At 30.9% G+C, this 20,864-nt stretch overlaps 1 long non-coding RNA gene across 2 annotated transcripts in view; it reads left to right on the forward strand.

The window, feature by feature from the left end:
- The first annotated feature begins 433 nt into the window (after window positions 1-433).
- The window catches only part of LOC116152932 (uncharacterized), a 34,992-nt gene continuing 14,561 nt past the window's right edge, over window positions 434-20,864 (forward strand). The window contains exons 1-4 of one of the 2 annotated variants that reach the window (XR_004136564.1): window positions 434-508; window positions 625-647; window positions 2,438-2,460; window positions 3,076-3,395. This is a non-coding gene — a long non-coding RNA (uncharacterized LOC116152932). Of the gene's footprint in view, window positions 509-624; window positions 648-2,437; window positions 2,461-3,075; window positions 3,396-20,864 lie in introns of those variants that run through there. The other variant, XR_010380785.1, reaches the window with a different exon arrangement.

Here is a 20,864-nt window from a genome sequence, read left to right on the forward strand (position 1 = left end):
ATATCATTTAACACAATGATTGACCCACAGTATGTGCCCAACAAATGAATTATTGTTATTTATTTTTAACATTGGTGAGGGTATTTTGTTATCAGAACTACACTTTTTATAATTATTGCTATATAGTAAATTTTAATATCTGGTAAGGCAAATTTTCTGTCTTTATGATTCTTCGAAGGTTAGGAGATTGTATTCATCTTCATCTGTTAAAATTTCATCTATCTTTGTTTACTATTTATCCTCTACAAGTTATATATATATCAGATACTCTAAATGTTGTTCTTAATTTTTTTTGTTCTTTCCTGAGAAAAAATTATTAGATACATTGTTTTTCCTCAGGAAAAATTACTAGCTATGTTGTCTTCTTCAGTTGTCTTTTGTTTTCAATGCTACAGTTTCTTAAATTTATAAAATATGTATTCATATATTTTCAGAGGCTTAATCTGAGAATTAAGAAGTTTGGTACACTTACAGATGAAGAATTCAGAAAATCATCAGGAAATTCTTGGTAATTCCTGCTTCTAATTTAAAAAGTATTTTTTAATGCAAAATCTGAAATATTTTCTATATTAGTTGCATAATTACAAATTTCTCATAGAGCTTTTCTTTATTTTTTCATTAAAGCTTTGGATTCAATATGTCAACTGGTATGTACTATCACTGTTAAAACTATTGCATGAGTACTTATAAATATGCTGTTAAAATAAAGATGTGTAGGACATAAACGCTATATATAAGTAATAGGTCTCAAAATTATCCTTTTTGGGTTGGCCATGAAAAACCCATACTTGATTGTTCAATTTTTGCCATCTTTTTTTTTTTCCCCATGAATCAAAATTTTTGTTTGAATTTAGCCAGTAGAAAAAACTAGTAATAGGAAGGCCAATTTTTGCCGCACAACTTGGCAGCATATATTTTCTTCCCCTTTCCTTGTTCAAATGCATCAAATACAGATGATTCTTTACTAATGATCTCTTAAGGAGATGATAAGGTTAACTAAAGAGAAGGAAACTAACAATTGGGAGATGAGGAAGGAAGGAAGTAGTATGGATCAACAGGATAGAATATTAGGCGATATTTCAAAATAGGTTTCTTGAGGATCTTAGTGTAGGAGAAGTTAGAAACAAAAAATATAGAGGGAACATAAGTAGAAGATCAGGGTGTAAAAATTCAGCAAGATGCTATATACCTTATATATTCTAATTAATTGTTCTCCATGAAAGATGTAAGAACTTTAAATATTGAGTATGTAATTAGGTTTAATTTTAATTATGGTAGGAGATTATAGGTTGATAAAATTAATCCAAAATAATATGAGCATTATGGAGAATAATATGATTGCATGTATTTAACTTATGTTAAATGTATTTTAAAATAAATTCCTTACCACTATGTTTGATAGCTGAATTATTCCTAAAATACTGCACACTAATTTATATTCATAGTGATGATTCTTAGAGCAAGGCAAGATCTGGAAGAGATTTTTTAGTCATTTAAAGAAGGTTAAATTTGTTTCATTGTAGTTTGTGTTAAGTATATTTTATTTATGATATTTTAGTTCTTTAAGAATCAATAGCTAACATTATCATCACTGTTAAAGTCAGTAAATATTTGATAAACTTAGCATTTTATAATTATTCTTTATATGTAAAATTTTTAACTTACAAGTATTAAGTGGGATTGATTATTTTTTAAACTTTTTTTATTGAGTTATAGTCATTTTACAATGTTGTGTCAAATTCCAGTGTAGAGCACAATTTTTCAGTTATACATGAACAAATACATGTTCCTTGTCACACTTTTTTTTTTGCTGTGAGCAACCACAAGATCTTGTATGTATTTCCCTGTGCTATACCATATAGTCTTGTTTATCTATTCTACATATGCCTGTCAGTATCTACAAATTTTAAACTCCCTGTCTATCCCCTCCCATCAACCCCCCTTGGCAACCACAAGTTTGTATTCTATGTCTGTGAGTCTGTTTCTGTTTTGTATTTATGTTTGTTTTTTTGTTTTTGTTTTTTTTTAGATTCCACATATGAGTGATCTCATATGGTATTTTTCTTTCTCTTTCTGGCTTACTTCACTTAGAATGACATTATACCTGTCCTCTTAGCATAATTGTTAATAGTGGCCCCTGCCTTTATTCTCAGAAATGTACCAATTTTGTTAGTAAATCACATGGTCACATTATTTGTAAAATTTGGAAAATGCCACTCTTGTAGAGATGATTTAAAAGTTACCAGTCATCAATGTAAACAGTTATACATGGTATTTGACATATAGTACATGCTCAATAATGGTAACTATCATAAGAAACAGCTTAGATTGCCTGTGTAAGTATTGATTTTTTTTCTCCTAGTCCTTTCTAACATTTAACCAATTAACTGACAATATTTTAATATTATTTGATTGCTGAATTATCTTTTATTCTCAGGCAAAGAAGTCAACATCGATGTGGTAAGCTATAATATTATATACAAAAATTTTGAATTTATATTTTATTAATGGTTATTACTATGTTTTCTATGTACTTCAAACCCTTTATGAATGGGTACTGAATAATAATAATAACTTTACATTTAGAATTTGTTGGGGTCCTTTCAATTATAAATATGGTTGCTATAACACAGGTCAAATATCTAGAATAAATGTTTTGCTTTAGCTTCTTATATATATATTATTCTGAAACTGGACATATTCTGAATTTAGCTTTATCATCCAAATTTTGTTCATTCAAGAGTTTATCATTTGAAATGGATAAGGCAGACATTTACTTTTGAATTATGAAACTTTGTTAGATAAATTAACGTGCAAATGAAAGATATTTCAGTTACTTTAGAACAAATATTAAAAGCACTGTTTGCATAAGCCATGTTAATTAATAACATCTACTTTTTGTATAGTAAATCTCTGAAAAAAGAGGATGTTTTTAGGAACTAATTTAACAAGGTTAAGGTTAATAGTTGCAGCCTTAATCAGCATTGGGTGTACTGTATTTCTTTATTAATGTTTTTAAAATTTTGGCGTAAGTATCACAAAAGTCTTGATTCACAGTATTGTTGTGCTCACTAGAATATTCTCCTGAAAGTGGACCTCAGCAGGCCAAGCCAATCTGAATTTAAACCAACAACTCCATTCCAAACTATACTTGTCTAATCAACTGTACTGTCATCAGAACTTGAAATGTACACAGAGATCACCAAACCCCATAAAAGTTTATCCCAAGGTCTGTGTCAGTTCTGTTTCGTCTTGATCTCCATCGCTTATCTTTCTCTCTCTTCCTCCTTTGACACTCCAAATAATGCATTGATGATCTTTTACTCTGTGTAAACAAGTCATATATGATATTTGAGTTTTTAATTTTAAGTTGGTTTTTAAAAACCTGAATAAATTCAAACCACACAGCCACAGGACAATTTGAAAATCCTTTTTGATTTTTAATAGGTAATATTTTGACTTTTCTGATACTATGTACCTAACAATAAAATTTCGGTTCTTTAAAATTCACTTAATTTACTACATAAAATAGAGGGTTTTAATATTAATAATTATAATGAATTGATGAATTAATATGCATTAGTAATCTTTTGTATTTATGGCTGTCTTATTTTATTTAATCATAAAAATTGAAGCATAACCGAATTTTCTGTACTGTTAATCAGTACTTAAAATTGGAATTAGAAATTAAGTTGTGAAGGAGAGCAATAAAAGCTATTTACTTAAGTTCTCAGTGAGAACAAGAATATTTTTATCTTTCGATGTAAGACAAGGTGATACAATGCATATGTAACTTTTTGAAAGATATTTATAAGCATTATTTTATAATTTATTCCTTTCACTAGAAATTGGACTTTATCTGACATAAGTCATACCTCCATATCTATTTCCTTTTTAAGCACTGTTCACATCTCAAGTAAAGGAGAGGCAAAACTAATTCCGTGGATTTAAGTTAAACTTCTAATATACCCTTTTTAAATGAAATTCCCTGTATATTACCCTGTGTGTATCTACACATTGATGCAGACTTTTGAGTCTTTGAAAACCAGAGAATGTATGGGAAGAAGAATTTTACTCCATCTGAAGAAATACTGAATGAGGTAGAAGGAAAGCACACTATTTAGACTTATTCATTAATGCCCTCAGAATTTACTAGATGGATAACCACTTTTGGTTGTAGGAATTACAGTCAATACTGGAAAAAACTTTACAAGACAACTTTACAAGCTAGTCCTAATGTACCATTTTATGAAAACCCATTTGAACATATGATTATAATTAGGCATTGTTACTAGTTTTGGAGGAAATATATCAATTTTTGAGACTAAAGTAAGAGATACTGCAGTAAGATTATTGAATTATGAAAGAGGTTTAAAGAATTTATTGACCTCTTAACATCCTAAAATTTTTCAAGCCACAGCTATAACTCATTACTTGATTATTAGATGAACTGCAGTGATTACTCAAGTGCTATGTAATGTAAAACCCTATGCCAATATCTCATGATTCTGACCATACTGATACATACTAGAAAGAGTCAGGAGTAGAAATATATAGAAATATAACCAAATTTAATTTAATCTAGAAATTTCACTATATTTATACAGTATGGAGTTTTAAAATTCAATTTTTTAGTTATTAGAAACATTCATTCTCTAATTTACTTAAAGGTTCATTCTTTAAAGGCATTAAGCTGTCATTTCTGTTATTGTTAATGAATTGACAAGTCATTTTTGTCCCTCTTGGTTGCCATTTTGTCTTATTTTCCCCAAATTGTGTTAATTGCTTTAGCAAGTGTTATTTTAAAACCTGTTTTCTAAGGGAACCTCTGTTTGTTTGTTTCTACTCCTAGTTGTTGTTTTCTTTAATATTTACCTCAACTTTCTTTTAATAATATGGGCTGGTTGGACCAGCTTTCCTTAAGAACATGATAAGAATGCAAAATAAATATATAATTACTTGAATGTATATGTATATCTAGTTATGGTAAAAATTAAATAATTTAGTGTAATCTTGTACGAGAAAGGAATTTAAAAATCCTTTAAACTATGCATTATACTTTTTGTAGTTTGTACACCACAGCATGTACATAATTCCAGATAATAAACCCTTTTCTTGATAATTAAATATGATAAAGATTAAGATAGCTTGGATAAATGGTTACAATATGGTAATTAAATTTATGGAGACTAAAGACTTTATGAAGTCTATATAAACAGCTCATGAATTTCTGTATCATATGATTTGGATTGTTGACTATTTACTTGATTTATTTTGCAAATTAGAAAATTTCATGGTATGTTTCTAAGGTAACATGTCATCATTTTACCACATTATAGGTAGAGTTAAGCTTTATTAGATCCCACAATAAAATTAATGTTTTTCCAAGCAATAAAAATAAAAGCAAGAATAAACAAATGGGACCTAATTAAACTTTACTCTTTTGATGTAAAAAATCGCTTTCTATGTCTCTTTTCAAAATTTAAGCAGCAAACTAATAGAATTTTCACTGATCATAATTGTTCCCAGAAGGACCAGAAAACTTTTGTAACTAAATAACCTGGCTGAGTTCACTTTACTGCAAAGATATAGGGTATTTTATTTGAATTTAAAATCATCTAAACCTTAGACAACAAAGAAAAGGAACTACTGGAGGAAGATCTGAGTAACTTGTAAAATCCTAAATAAGCGAAATGTAAATATTTTATATGTTTTTCCTCAGGTGTATATCTCAGGATATAGACATGGTCTCAAGGACTTTTTAAATGTACATGTTAGTGAACTTTTTTCTAAAGCTAATTTGACAAATGTCTTAATTTAAGGAAAAGAAAAGAAAGCGACTGGAATGCTTTGGACTCCTTTGACATTCTCCCTTAACTTTGCCTCTCCAAGTTTATATATTAAAATAAATATATTGGCCAAACTAAAATATTTCACAATATTCTTTCTTATCACCAATACATTAAATACTGTCATTGTCATTGATCTTGTGATTGTCTTAAAATTTCACTGTTGTAAAATTAAAAAATTAGTTATCAAGGATATTTAAATTGCTAGAATGGAGTTAGTTCTTTTACTCAGGACATTTTGAGTTCATTGTAGTGTATTATGTTTTAAAAACAAACAAAAAAAACCTCTCAAAACTATATAGTTACATTTATAGTATTCACAAATTTTGGTTACTTTGACATGTTTTAGGTTAGTGATTATGGAGAATTTATTATTTAAAAAACTGAATTTCCTCATGATGGCCTTAGATTAAATACATATGGCTACAGATTAGCTGGAGTACTTGTCAAAATAAATTATAAGCTCAAGCTTCATTATCATTTGTACCTTAAACATAGTGAATCTGATACAGTGTTACTTCATAATTTTGATGCTCTTTGCAGTAAATTTGATATAGAACAGTTGCTTAAGAAACCCAATTCAGATGTGTGACCACTTTTATGGAAAACATCTGGGGTAATTATAATTAGTTCAGGATGTGTACTGTTTAAAAATAATCTTGAATTCATGGAGAAAGAAGCGTATCTTTTCCTCAATGACTAGAATAATCCAAGTTCGTATAAAAAATTCTTTAAGTTATTGGTAGCTATGCTTAGAGTATAATTTTAGAGTATTCCAAAAGGAAATAATGAGTAACTTTTATGTAAAATGCCAAATTGGCACTTTACACCTGTTAGTGTGTTTCGTTTAGAACAGCTGTGTCTTTTATTATCAGTAAACAGATGCAGAAAGTAATGGAATGTTTTAAAGCAATATGTTAATCCTGTCTTCCACTACTGAACTGTCTCACAATATAGTGATTAAATATTGACTGTGCAGCTGTTACTTACAATTATAGAATTTCTTAGTTAATTTCTCTTCCCATGCCCAAATGTTTTAATGTTTAGAGATTTGATTTCTAATCTTCAAGTGTTTCATAATGTAGTTTATTTATTACAATTTGATTTCTAAAGATGTTATTTGACTGATACGGAGACAAATTCATATGTTTATAAAGTTCTAATTGTTTTGTGAATTGACTAATATTCTCGGTAGGGTAAGCAATTTTTAAAGTATTTTAAGAAATAAACTGTTTATGAAGGTGATTATTAAATATGACAGTTTTGTTTAATTTTATGTTTGAAAAGTTTCGTCAGTGAGCTAAAAAGGAAATAATGGTTCTTAAATATTTATGGAGCAGAGTGCATAAAACTTTCTTAAAATAATGAGTATATTCAGGCAAAACACCCTGCAAGTTATTTAAATTCTAGTAGCCCTTTTGCAGTTATCTCACTTTGTCTGAAAAAATATTTTAGATGCCTCTTCAGTAATTATCCCTTTTATACTTAAGCTTGTGCTCTTAATAGCTGAAATGTATTGTGCAAATAACTTTATATATATTATAATATTCTTGCCCCTTTCGTAGATAAGGAAATTTAGCCTAAGAGACATGAAGTAAATTGAGTGAGGTCTTCCAGCTGGGAAGCGGAGGCGACTGGATTTAAATCCAGGCATTTTCACTCTCAAGCCTCTTGTTCTTAACGACTTTGCATTTTTCCAGCCTTTAGTGTATAATATCAACATTATAGAGAAGGGAAATTATGTGCAAAGTAAAGTTTGACAGTGTCTTTTTTTGAAGCCACTATATGCACCCCAAAGTGATAATTACATCATTCAGTCCTCTTGCCTAAAAAGAAAACACAGTTAAAACATGCATGGAAAGATGGAGAGCTCCAGTTCTTGGTATCTTCACCACACGATGGCTGCATCAGTGCTCTTCAGCATCATCAGGAGTGTCCCATAACACAAGTATTGTGACGTAGTTTACACTAGAACGATTTTCAAATACCCCTTTATGGTTTTTCTCTAATTGTGCTGCTTTGTGGAAACAACTCTAGCAATTTAGTCTCCTTCCCCAAAAGACCTGTCTTTGGTTCAAAAGGTTTTAAAGAGCAACATGATATAGTTTCTACCTATGTTATTTTATTTATGCCTTAACCTAGAACCATCAGTTATTGTTGAAACTTATTAAATGACTGTTCTCTGTCAGGTATTATTACTGACTACTTAAAATACTCAGTTTATTTTGTCATTTGTCATAGAAAGTATCCCATTTTATATATGAAAGAATTAAGACTCAAAGATACTAAATAAATTGGTCAAGATCACAGCTAACAAATGTTTGTATGCAATTGATTTTTTCTTAAAAAAAAAAAAACCTGGAAATCTTAAAGTGTCCAGATGATTATTTTTGTAGAGAGCTTTAAGATTTCCATCTCTAACAGATGGTTACTTCAACGTAGTTTCCCTTGACACTGATGAGAATGCTTATAAGATTAACTAGGATCAGCAATGTCATGAGGTATTGCTGGAAAAATTTAATATAGTAGAAGTGCATTATGAAGTGGTTCTTAAGAGGCAGAATGTTCTTGCATGCAATTCTGTCTGAAATATCAGAAGAATAAACACATCTTTTTGCATGCAGTAATGTGAAACGTCATTTTTCATGTTATCAATGTCTTAAATGAATAAGATTTTATAATTTTGATGAATTTAATCAGCTATCCTATAGTTAATCAGCATTAATATTTTATTCAGATTATTTTTGTTAGTGTCTTCATCAAAACAAATTGCCTAATACAGAAAGTGTAAGAGATAAGCAATAAAATGATCATTTTATGCAGTACAGAGATTTCCCAGGCAGAATTATTTGACTGATTTTTTCTTTACATTTTTAAGACTTTTTAAAATGAAGAATATTTTGAGGTAATTATAGATTTACATGCAATTTCAAAAATAATAATAATAATACAGAGAGACCCTATGTACCCTTAACCCAGTTCTCAATAGTAACATATTGTGAAACTGTACAGTACAATATCCTAGCCTGGATATTGATGTTAAGACAGTCAAGATACATACAGAACATTTCTATCATCACATGAATTCCTATGTTAAGCACATCTACTTCCTTTTCACAGTTTTCCTTTAATGCTGACAAAAACTAATCTTTTCTCTTTCTATAATATTGTCATTTTAAGAATGTTATATAAATGGAATTATACAGTGTGTAACCTTTTGGGATTGGCTTTTTTTTTCATGCAGCATATTTCTATAGAGACTCATCCAGATTGTTGCAGGTATCAGTAGTTCTTTTTTACTGCTGACTAATACTTCATAATATGGATGTACCACTGTTTGTGTTACCATTCACCTACTGAAAGACAACTGGGTTGTTTCCAAAGCAATGTAAACCTGATTTCTTCTACAGTACTGAAGTTTTATACTTTTACATTTTACACTAAAGCCCATGACTAATTTTGCATTAGTGTTTGTATAAGATGTGAAACTTAGGTCCAGTTTGGGGGAATTTTTTTATTTGAGGGGGCAAGAGGCTAATAGATGCTAAATTGGTCCAGTAACATTTGTTCAAACAACTGTCTTTGCTCCATTGAATTGTGTTCTTTTCACCTTAGTAAAAAAAAATCAGGTGAGCACATGTGTAGGTGTGTTTCTTGGTTCTCTTTGTGTTCCATTGATCTGTGTGTCTATCCTTCCACCAATCCATACCATAAAATTTTGATTTCTGTGGCTATATAATGTCTTAAAATTAGATGCTTTATTCCTCTCACTTTATTTTTTCAAAATTGTTTTAATTTTCTAGCTCCTTTACCCTTCACATAAATTTTAGGAATCTTACCTATATCTACAAAAATTCTTGCAGTGATAGGAACTGTATATTAAGCTTGTATATCAGTGTGGAAAGCATTGAAATCTTTACTATATTGAGTCTTCCACTTCATGAACACAGTATGTTTCTCCATTTATTTAGGGTTTTTGTTTCTTTTATCAGCATTTTGTAATTTTCACATCCCAGCACTGTATGTCTTATTAGATTTATAGCTAAGTAATTCATTTTTCTTAAACGATTATAAAGGGTGTTGTATTTTTACATTTTGGTGCCTACATGCCAGTATATAGAAGTGCAATTGGCTTTTGTATGTTTATCTTGTATCCTTCAGTCTTGCTGAACTAACTTACTGTTCTAGATTTTTTTGTAAATTCCTTGGGATTTTCTATGTAGACAGTCATGTTATCTGCAAATAGGTACAATTTTCTTTTCAGTTTCTGTGCATTTCTTTTTCCTAACTTTTTGCCTTGACTGTAACTTCTAGCAGTACTTTAAATAGTGATTTAGAGAGGATATTTTTTCTTTATTCCCTTTAGGAAGAAAACATTTGGTTTTACCATTAACCATGATATTGGCTATAGGTTTTTGTAGATACTCTATCAAGTTGAAGTTTTCTCTATTCCTATTTTCTGAGTGTTGAATTTTGTCAGATGCTTTTTATGTATCAATTCATGTAATCGTGATTTTTCTTTATCTTGTTAATATGGAGTAATGAAATGATTTTTAAATATTGAACCAGCCTTGCATCCTTGGAATAAACCCTAGTTGGTCATAGTGAAAATATATTGCTGAATTTTAATTGCTAATATCTTGTTAAGGATTTTTGCCATCCATATTTATGAGAGATATTGGTTTGTAGTTATCTTTTTTGGTGTGTGCTGTCTTTGGTTTTGGAGTCAGAGTACTACTGACTTCATAAAATTAATTGCAAAATGTTGCATTTTCATCTGTTTTATGGAAGGGACTGAACGGAATTTGTGTCAATTTTTCTTTAAACATTTGGTAGAATTCTGGCCTAGAGAATTCTTTCAATGGGAATTTTTTCAGATGATAACTTCAGTTTTCCTTAACAATCATTGTGTTATTCAATCCAGTGTAATTACAAATATGTTAGACTATGAAAATTACCTGTTTCATATTTGGTGAGTTATGGTAGGTTGTCTTTTTTGAAATATTGCATTATTTTATCCAGGAGTTCAAATATGTGTGTACAAGTTTCTTTGTAATATTCCCTTACTATTCTTTTGATATCTGCAGCCTCTATCACTGTGTCATTCTTAGTATTGGTAATTGGTGTATTCTCTATTTTTTCCTTGACAGTTTTGTAAGAGATTTGTCAATTTTATTACTCTTTTTGAAGAGCCAAGTCATAATTTCTTTGATTTTTCTGTATTTTTTCTGCTTTCAATATTATTGATTTATATTCTTTATTATATACATTCTTCTACTTGCTTTGCATTTATTTTGATGTTTTTCTAGGATCTTGAGGTGAAAACATAGATTATTGATAAGAGACTTGTCTTCTTTTCACATGAATACATTTAATAGTATGAATTTACATCTCAGCACTGCCATAGCTGTGTCATGTATATTTTGATATGTTTTATCCTTATTTTTACTCAGTTCAATTTTTTTTTATTTCTTTTGAGACTTTGATCTATTATTTAGAAGTGTATTTGTAGTTTCCATTGTGTTTGAAGATTTTCCTGTTGTCTTTCTGATACCAGTTTCTAGTTAGAGTAGATGGTAGTCAGAAAACACACACTATACTATTTCAGTTTTTAAAAATTTGTTGATACTTGTTTTACAGTCCAGAATATGGCCTACTGTGGCATATGTTCTATGGGTATTTGAATACAATGTGTTTTCTGCTATTAGGGGTGGAGAATTCCGTAAACGTTTATTAGATCCTGTTGGTTTGTTATGTTGTTCAGTTCTTATATTCTTCTTATCTTCTGTCTAGTTCTGTCATCATTGAGAGAGAAGTAATGAAGTCTCGCAGTTGTCATTGTGGATTGTCTGTTCCTTTCAGTTCTGTCCGTTTTTACCTCATACATATTGCAGCTTTGTTGTTTGATGCATACATATTTCAGATTGTCTTGTTGCCTTAATGGATTGACCTCTTTATCATCATAGAGGGTCACTCTCTGTATCTGTAATTTTCTGAAGACTACTTTATCTGATATTAGTATAGCCACACCTACTTTCTGTTGATTTGTATTTGCATGATACATCTTCTGTCCTTTTATTTCAACCTGTCTATATTATTACATATGGAGTTTAATTTCTTGTAGATAGCATATAGTTGGTTTCTTAAATACTCTCTTCCAATCTCTATATTTTAATTGATATAGTTAGATCACTTACATTTAATAATAAGCTTGAGCCTTTTTGTTTGTTTTGTTTATGTGTTTTTCCTTTCTCTGTTACACTTTTTCTGATTTCTGGATCACTTGAACAATTTTTAGAATTCCATTTTGATTTATCTTTAGTGTTTTTGAGTATATCTTTGTATAGACTTTTTAGAGCTTGCTGTAGGTATTAATATATATATAGTAATAAGTATGTATGTATACACACACACTGCCGCATCATTGTCTATTGGTATTGTCATTTTATCAGTTAAAGTAAAGTATAGAAACCTTACTTCCGTTTATGTTCCTTTACCCTCTAATTTATAGTATAATTGTCTTAAATATTTGTATACATACATTTAGAGATATAGTATACAGTGTTACAATTTTTACTTCAGCCATCAAATATAATTTAGATGACTCAGAGAAGTAAAATATTGTATTTAGCCATACCTTTTACTTACTGTATTCTTTCTTCCTGATATTCCAAGATTTTTTTCTTTTATCATTCCCTTTTAGTGTGGAGAACTTCCTGTAGCTCTTTTTACACATTGGTTCTGCTGGTAACAGATTCTTTTAGTTTTCCTTCATCTAGGAATGTCTTGATTTATCTATCATTCCTGAAGGATATTTTCATTTGATGTAGGATTCTAGGATTCTGGGGTAACAGGGTTTTCTTTTCTTTTTTTAGCTCTTGAAAAATGTTGTTCTGTTTTCTTGTAGCCTCCGTGATTTCTGATGAAAAATTCACTGTCATCCAGATTTTTTCTTGCAGCTTTCAAGATTTTTTTTCTTTGTTATTAGTTTTCAGAAGTTTGACTATCATGTGTCTTGGGATGAATTTCTTTGGGTTTATCTTTTGGGATTTATTTAGCTTCTTGAATCTGTAGATTTATGTCCTTTGCCAAATTTGTGGGATTTTTATCCTTTTTTTCCTTTGGATACTTTCTCAGCCCTACCCTCTTTCTCCTCTTGTTTCAGGACTCTGATGACATGAAAGTTAGATTTTTTTTGTTATAGTTCCACAGGTCTCTAAAGAATCTGTTCATTTTTTAAGCCTATTTTTCTGTTGTTCATGCTGTGAAATTTCTGCTGTTCTCTCTTTCAGCATACTGATTATTTCTTCTGATTTTTTTTCATTCTGCTATTAAACCCATTCACTAAGTTTTTTATTTAGGTTCTATGTTTTTACACTTTTAAAATTTCCATTTGCTTCTTCTTTGTATCTTTTTTTACTTGCTGAGATATTTCCAATTTTCCTTTGTTTAGAGTGTGTTCTTAATTGTTCCTTGGAATATTGATGACTACTTTAAAGTCTTTGTCAGATAATTCTAACATGTCTGTCATCTGGGCTTTAGTGTCTGTTGATTATCTTTTTCATTCAGTCTGAGATCTTTCTGGTTTGTGGTATGATGAGTAACTTTCAGCTGAAACCTGGACATTTTTTTTTTTTGTCCAGAATTATAGTACAAGAGTCTGAGTATTATTGAAAACTATTGTTTCAGCTGGTTTCCTCTGACATATACCTAACAGGAGAAGGAATACATTATCTCATCACTGCCAGGTGAAGATAGAAGTTCTGTGTTTCCCAGTTGTCTTCCATTAATTCCCAGTGGTTTTGGTGTGGGAAGAGTTTCTCATTACTACTGGGTAGGGGTGGAAGTTCCAGCTCCCCACAAGGCCTCCACTTATATCCCAAGGGTGGACCTCATTATTAGCCAGTGGGGATGAAAGTTCTGTCTCCCTTTTGGTGTTCTCTGATATCACCTCTGCAGAACTGAGGGTTACCTTCTTACAGACTGGTCAGAGTGGAAATCTAGGCTCCATACTTAGGTTTTGGGGTGAAGGTGTGACCCCAGTTTTGTTTTATTTTTCCTATGTTGTTTGGTTGGAGTAGGTCAGATATTGTATAAAGTTCAGCTCTTCATTCTCAAGGAACAGAAAGCTGCCTTCAGAAGAGAACCCAGCCCTAGCTAACACATTGATTGTAACCTTGTAGTGGACCCACCTAAGCAATGTCTAGAATCCTAGTCCACCGACACTGTGAAACAGTAAGTGTGTATTGTTCTAAGCTAAGTTTGTGATCATCCATTACATCACAATAGATAACTAATAGACCACTCAAATATCATAACCACTTCCCACCTATAAAATAATTTCACCTGTCTCCTCTCTCCCCAGTTGTTTGTTAGGGACAATCCTCTTTTATATTTTCTTCTGTGATCGTGACTTTTCTGTCTAGAAGTTTCTTGTTTACGGCCACATTTGAGGTGCACATTAAATGGGATGTGCAACTTTGGGAGCCACTTTCTGCTGGTGCATTATTTATTTTAGGGGTTAAATAGGTGCTTTAAAAGATGATATGTATGACTTCTTTAAAAAATTCTCTCAAATTTTAGGCGTCCAGTTTAGTTGATTCCAGTTTGTTTCATGTATAGTAACCATAGCCAAAAATTTCAACTTCGTTGTTAATTTCCAAAACATAAGGATAGTCTTACAATCTCAATTCAATTATCAAAATCCAGTTATCACAATTAGGAAATTAACACTGATACAGTACTATTGTCTAAACTATAAACCTGTGCTTTACAATATGATAGCCACTGGCCACATGTGGCCATTTAAATTTAAATTAAATCAATCAGAAATTCAGTTCTTCAGTGACATTAGTCACATTTCAAGCACTCAGCAGTCCAGTGGCTATTATATTGAAGAGCATAGGTATAGACCATGTTCATCATTGCATAAAGTTCTGTTAGAAAGTAATGCTCTAGACACTCACATTGTGCCAGCCATTTCACTAATGGCCTTTATAGCAAAAGAAAAAACAGTTGTTCCAAATTTTGCTCAGCCTCCTACTGTTTTTACTTTGGTACAAGATTCTCTTATTAGATTTAGTTGTCCTGTCTCTGTTAGTCTCCTCCCTTGTGGGATGACCCCTCAGTCTTTCTTTTTATTCCATGACAAATGATTATTTTTCCCTAACTCTATCATTTCTACCACCTTTATTAGTTGGAATTATATTTTAAGAAAGAACTTTCCCTTCTTTCTTTATTTACTTTAATTGGTAAAAACTTATGGATTCTTTCATTCTGTGGTTAAAGTCCATTACTGTTATTAACTATTTGATACTCAAATTATTTGAGATTTGACTAGTGAGAGCCCTTCAGGCTGGCTTAGATTCAGACTAAAAATGTTACCTGATAAAAGTGAGATTGAGATTGTTTTGTGGTATTGGTAACATTTATTTAAAAGCCATATGGATTATGAGATTCTTTGCTGAGTATCTTAGAGCTATTTAAAATATCTGAATCATCATTATACTTCTAAAAATCAAAGGTTATTCATTATATGATTTCTGTATCTCATCTTTAGATTATCCTGTATCTCAAGCCCATTATTGAGAACAAGATGTTTTCACTAACGTTGCTTTATTACTGTTTAGCTTGGACAGACATTCACTGATTATTTCCTTTTCAGTTTTGAGAAATGTTTTCATATAATCAACATTTGGTTATTTTTTTATCAGTTTTTTCTTTCTGTTTTATTGAGACATAACTGACATATGGCGCTGTATAATTTTAAGGTGTACAACATAATGACTAAACTTAATATATATTGTGAAATGGTTACCACAGTAAGTTTAGTTAACACCCACCATCTCATATAGATAGAAGAAAAAGAAAAATATATTTTTCCCTTGTGATGAGAACTTTTAGGATCTACTTTCTTAGCAACATTCAAATACACCATATAGTCATAATATCGTACATTATATCTTCATTACTTATTTTTCTCACAGTTGGAAGTTTGTACCTTTTGACTACTTTCATACAATTATCCCTAACCCACCTATTCCCTGCCTCTGATAGCCACAAATCTGACCTCTTTTTCTGAGGTGAGGGGGGATTATTTTATTTTGTTTTTAGATGCCACACATAAGTGAAATCATGTAATATTTGCTTTTCTCTTTCTGACTTATTTCACTTAGCATAATGCCCTCAAGGTCCATCCGTGTAGTCAAAAATGGCAGGATTTCCTTTTTTATGGGAAATTGTGTGTGTGTGTGTGTGTGTGTGTGTTGATGGACACTTAGGTTGATTTAACGTTTGGCTGTTGTAAATAATGCCACAGTGAACATGGAGGTGCAGATATCTCTTCAATTTATCAATTCTAAGTCATGCTTTTTAAGCATTTTAATATTCTAGAAATCAGGAGTATCTTAAAATTGATAGTGAATTACAGTCCCTGTTTGTTAAGTGTGCCTTGATGTATTTGTCATTGTTGAAACATGCACAAATTTAGCCATAGTAATTTATATTACCAGCACTTCATTTGGGTTATATGCATTGTTGATATTATATATGATAAGTTCAGTTGCCATTTTAAAAGTTTTAAAAAATATTTGCCCTTGAAATGAAAAATAATTGTATTTATAAAAGGCACAGAGCAGCAAGGCATAAATTTTACATTAGTGAAGGTTCAAGTTCTTTTGTTATGATCATGAAGTGTCAGCATCAAAACTTGCAAAATGGATGACAATGACTTGTCCAGAGACAACAGTGGAGGGTTAACTAATTCAGCATTACCAACCCTACACAGAGGATGATAATGTTTGGAAAAACATGCAACAGCAAGAACTAGGTTATAAAAATGATACAACTCACAAGAAGAGTATGTGATCCTTTCCATATATGATCATGGGAAATAATGGATAAAAATGAAATTTGCAAAGAACAAAGTCAGGCACCCATGGGAATTCTCCCTGTCAGTAGAATCAGGGCAGTCAGTCTAGTCAAGGAATTTAATCTACTGTCAGTAATGGAAGTCTTTGCATTACCTGCTAAGTGGGTTTTACAATCACTATAGCTCAATGACTATTAGTGTTTCTAATTCTTCCTTTTTCCAATAGAAGTCTCATTATGCTTATTCTGTTCCCACATCACCATTGGATATTCAGTAGGGAAGAAGATAACTTATCTTCTGTTTACAGATACACAGACCATGAGGAGCCACACTCACTAAATTCCATTTTCTCTTCTGTAACAATGGAGTCATAACTCTGATGTGACTTCCTGACCAGGGACTACATTTCCCAGTCCATCTTGAAGCAAAGCCATGGTCACATAACAAAGGTTTTCACCAATGGAATGTGAGCAAAAGTAATGCACCTTCAATTTCCCTTGCTTAAAACAAGTTCCTTGGCCCTGGGATTCTTTTTTTTTTTTTTCCTCCCCTAATTTATTTAACTTGAAACCAAAACCAAAACCCGTTAACCCATTTCTCCTATCCCCTGCCTCTGACAACTACCAGTTTATTCTCTATCAATGAGGTTTCCATCTTTCCAAGATATAAGTAACCCCATGTTCATTGCAGCATTATTTATAATAGCCAAGATATGGAAGCGACCTAAGTGCCATGTTTTAAGAGAGATCATGCAGTGTTTGTCTTTCTGTCTGATTTATTTCACTTAGCATAATGTCCTCAGGCTCCATCCATGTTGTCACAAATGGCAAGATTTCATTCTTCTTTATGGCCAAGTAATATTTTATTTTATATGTGTACACACACACACATTCCATTTTATATGTGTATGCACACACCACAGTTTTCTTTATCCATCTGTCTATGGGCACTTAGGTTGTTTCCAAAGTGCCCATGGGGGTTATTTATATCTTCAAGTTAGCATTTTCATTTTCTTTGGATATATACCCAGAAGTGGAATTGCTGAATCATATGCTGTTCTATTTTTAGTTCTTTGAGGAACCACCGTACTGTTCTATACTGGCTACACCAGTTTGTATTCCTACCAACATTGCACGAGGGTTCGCTTTTCTCTACATCCTCACCAACACTGTCTGTCTTTTTGATAATAACCATTCTAACAAGTGTGAGGTAATATCTCATTGTGGTTTTGATTTGCATTTCCCTGATGATTAATGACATAGAGCATATTTTCATGAATCTGTTTCATCTGTGTCCTCTTTGGGAAAATGTCTGTTCAGATTTTCTGCCCATTTTTAATTAGGTTTTTTGTTTTGTTTTGTGTTTTGGCTTTTTTTGTTTTTGTTTTTGCCTATTGAGTTGTATGAGTTCATTGTGTATTTTGAATATTAGCCCTTACCAGATGTATGATTTGCAAATATTTTCTCCCATTCAGTAAGCTGCCTTTCATTTAGTTGATTTCTTTTGCTGTGCAGAAGATTTTTGATTTGATGTAATCCGACTTGTTTAGTTTTGCTCTTGTTAGCATTTAGCTATTTTTTGCTTGTTTAGTGCCTTTATTAATGTCAGTGCTTGTGAAACAAGGTGATCACTATATATGAGTTGAAATTGTATTCAGGTAACAGAAGTATCTCTCAAAAAGATTCCTAGTCATTTTGGGGGAAATGTAAGGGTTGGGTAGAAGCAATTTCCTAGAGGGTCAAAGCTTTACCCAGTGCCTAGCATTATGTAGGGCACTGTTAGTGCTTGGTAAATATTTCTTGAATTAATAAGTAATAGCTGGAGAAAGGTCTCAACTCCCTACTATTTCTTGATCTTAAATTCCTCTAGGTCATTTTTTTAACTGGATAGTTTTTCATGGCAGGGAGGTGCATTTTTACTTTTTAACATCTTGCTGCCTAAATATCTATAATTATCAATTAAAGCATTACCAAATTGTCTTCTGTGGGAAAGTGTATGTATTGAAATTTTCAAAAAAGATTGGGAATTTTATGTACAAAAAGCAGGCTTGTTTTCTTTCCTGCCCTTAGCTCACAGAGCTTTTTGTATGTTAATGTACATTGTGAATCTCTTAGAGGAAGGAGAATGCTCAGCATTTTTGAAGCTTATTTAATGATAAAACTCATTTTTTTCAGTTTGTAAGGGACTATGGTGTCATGGAACACACTTTGGAAAATACTTATCTGATCTTTAAAATTCTACTTAACTTTCTTTAGGCTGATTACTTTACTATTTTGTATCATTTTCGTTTTTGATCTACTTGATATGACCCCAGTGAATTTTCTTTCTTACTAAACCAGACAGTCTCTTCTCAGATAAATGTGACAGTATCTTAGGAAGTCCACTGATTTCCCAAAAAGCTGACCCATGAATTGGAAATGACCTTAAGAAGATTACCCATCTAAAAATTTATCACACACTCATCAGGCAAATTTAATGCAATTTTTCAAAATCATCTAGATTCTTTGTAAGCCATTCTATACACCTTGGTAGGAGATGTTTTGTATTCTAACATAAAAAATAGTAGAAATTTTAAACATTCAAGGAATGTTGAGTCAGTCTCTTAATGGCAGAATTATACAGAGTAAGAAGGTCCATAGAAATAGAACCAAGAGGAGTCTATATAAATAGTAATGTGAAGAAGAGTGAATTCCTTTTTAGCTGTAACATCACATTTTTTGCATGTTGCACACATTGTTTAGCCGTTTCTAAACACATTTCCATTTACGTCATTTGTAAAAACTGCCTAGCCTCATATTCTGGAAAACTGACAAAAGTTGTAATGAACAGATGTAGATTCCATAATTGTAATTGGCTTTTTCTCTAAACTAATGTTCTGACTCATACATCATTAATGATTTCTATTTTTCTCCATTATTACCTTACAAATTTGAAAAGATCATCTTTCAGATTTAAAAACTTTTGTTGACTTTTTAAAATCAAGGCTTACTACATATGATCTTACAGGTTCTCCAATCACCTATATTTAAACCTAGAATTTTATTTTAACATGTCCTTTTTTACATTTTCATTGGTATTTGACTTTATATAATCTTTTTCATTTCACTTTTGTATTTTCCAGAGAAGCACTTCAGTTCTTCTTAAAAGAAAGTTTTAAATGTAACTCTTCTTTTTATTACATTTTTCCTACCATTAATAATTTCTTGTTTTAACACTAGATTTATATAACATATATTTTTATGTCTTTTCATAAGTTAAACTCTGTGTGAAGAATGAATAATAAATATTAGTAGAACCCCAAAAAGAAATTTTAAAATGTGCTCTCATGTTAATTTTTTTCTCATAAGATTTCAACAATAACATGGAAACAATTTTCACTTGCCCAAGTTAGACTAACTTAGGTGAATATCTGAAGGACTCAAAGGAACCAAATAATCTTGTTCTAAGCATAATACATGTGCATTTTCAAATAAAATGGCAGAAACCTCCCAAATCCTGATCTTTGAGCAAGCAATTCCTTTGACAGTTTCTGACTATTGCTGAATTTTGTTAATATGAATGAAAAATAACAATATTTATTAATGAAAGAATAATTGTTTTGTCATTATTTTTTCGGTGTTTGTAGGTTCTTTTCATAAAATACCAAAATACAGAGCAAGTGTTTTGGCATATTGTTGCTTGTTGTAAGGAAGATTTAATAGCTTGTTATGGACTATTAATATGAACAGAAGTCATTTAGAGTTCAGATATATATTTAGAACTAACATGTGTGCAAAAAGATACAAAGTGAATCAAGAAATTCTGGAAAAGATTGTTTGAAAAGGAAAAATTGCTATTTTCTGGCTAGCATTGATGAAATAAATATTTAAATAAAGAGATTTAAATGTTTTCTTTATTTTGAAGAATTTTATTAAGAGCCTCAAATAGTAACTTAGAATTTTTAGAATTAAATCAGTGAAAGTATGAACCTCTTTATCTAAAATAGTAGTTAAATAAATATAATTTAATTTCAAATGTTATGTAGGAAACCTAAAAAAAGGTTACATCTGTTAGTTAAATGAGATGATTACAAACAGTCTGAGTTTAGTAATAAAATGCTATTTGTTACTGCTTACTGCAAATTTAAAATAATCATATATGTAAAT

The sequence above is a fragment of the Camelus dromedarius genome, chromosome 4, assembly GCF_036321535.1.
Source record: "Camelus dromedarius isolate mCamDro1 chromosome 4, mCamDro1.pat, whole genome shotgun sequence".
Classification (NCBI taxonomy): domain Eukaryota; kingdom Metazoa; phylum Chordata; class Mammalia; order Artiodactyla; family Camelidae; genus Camelus; species Camelus dromedarius.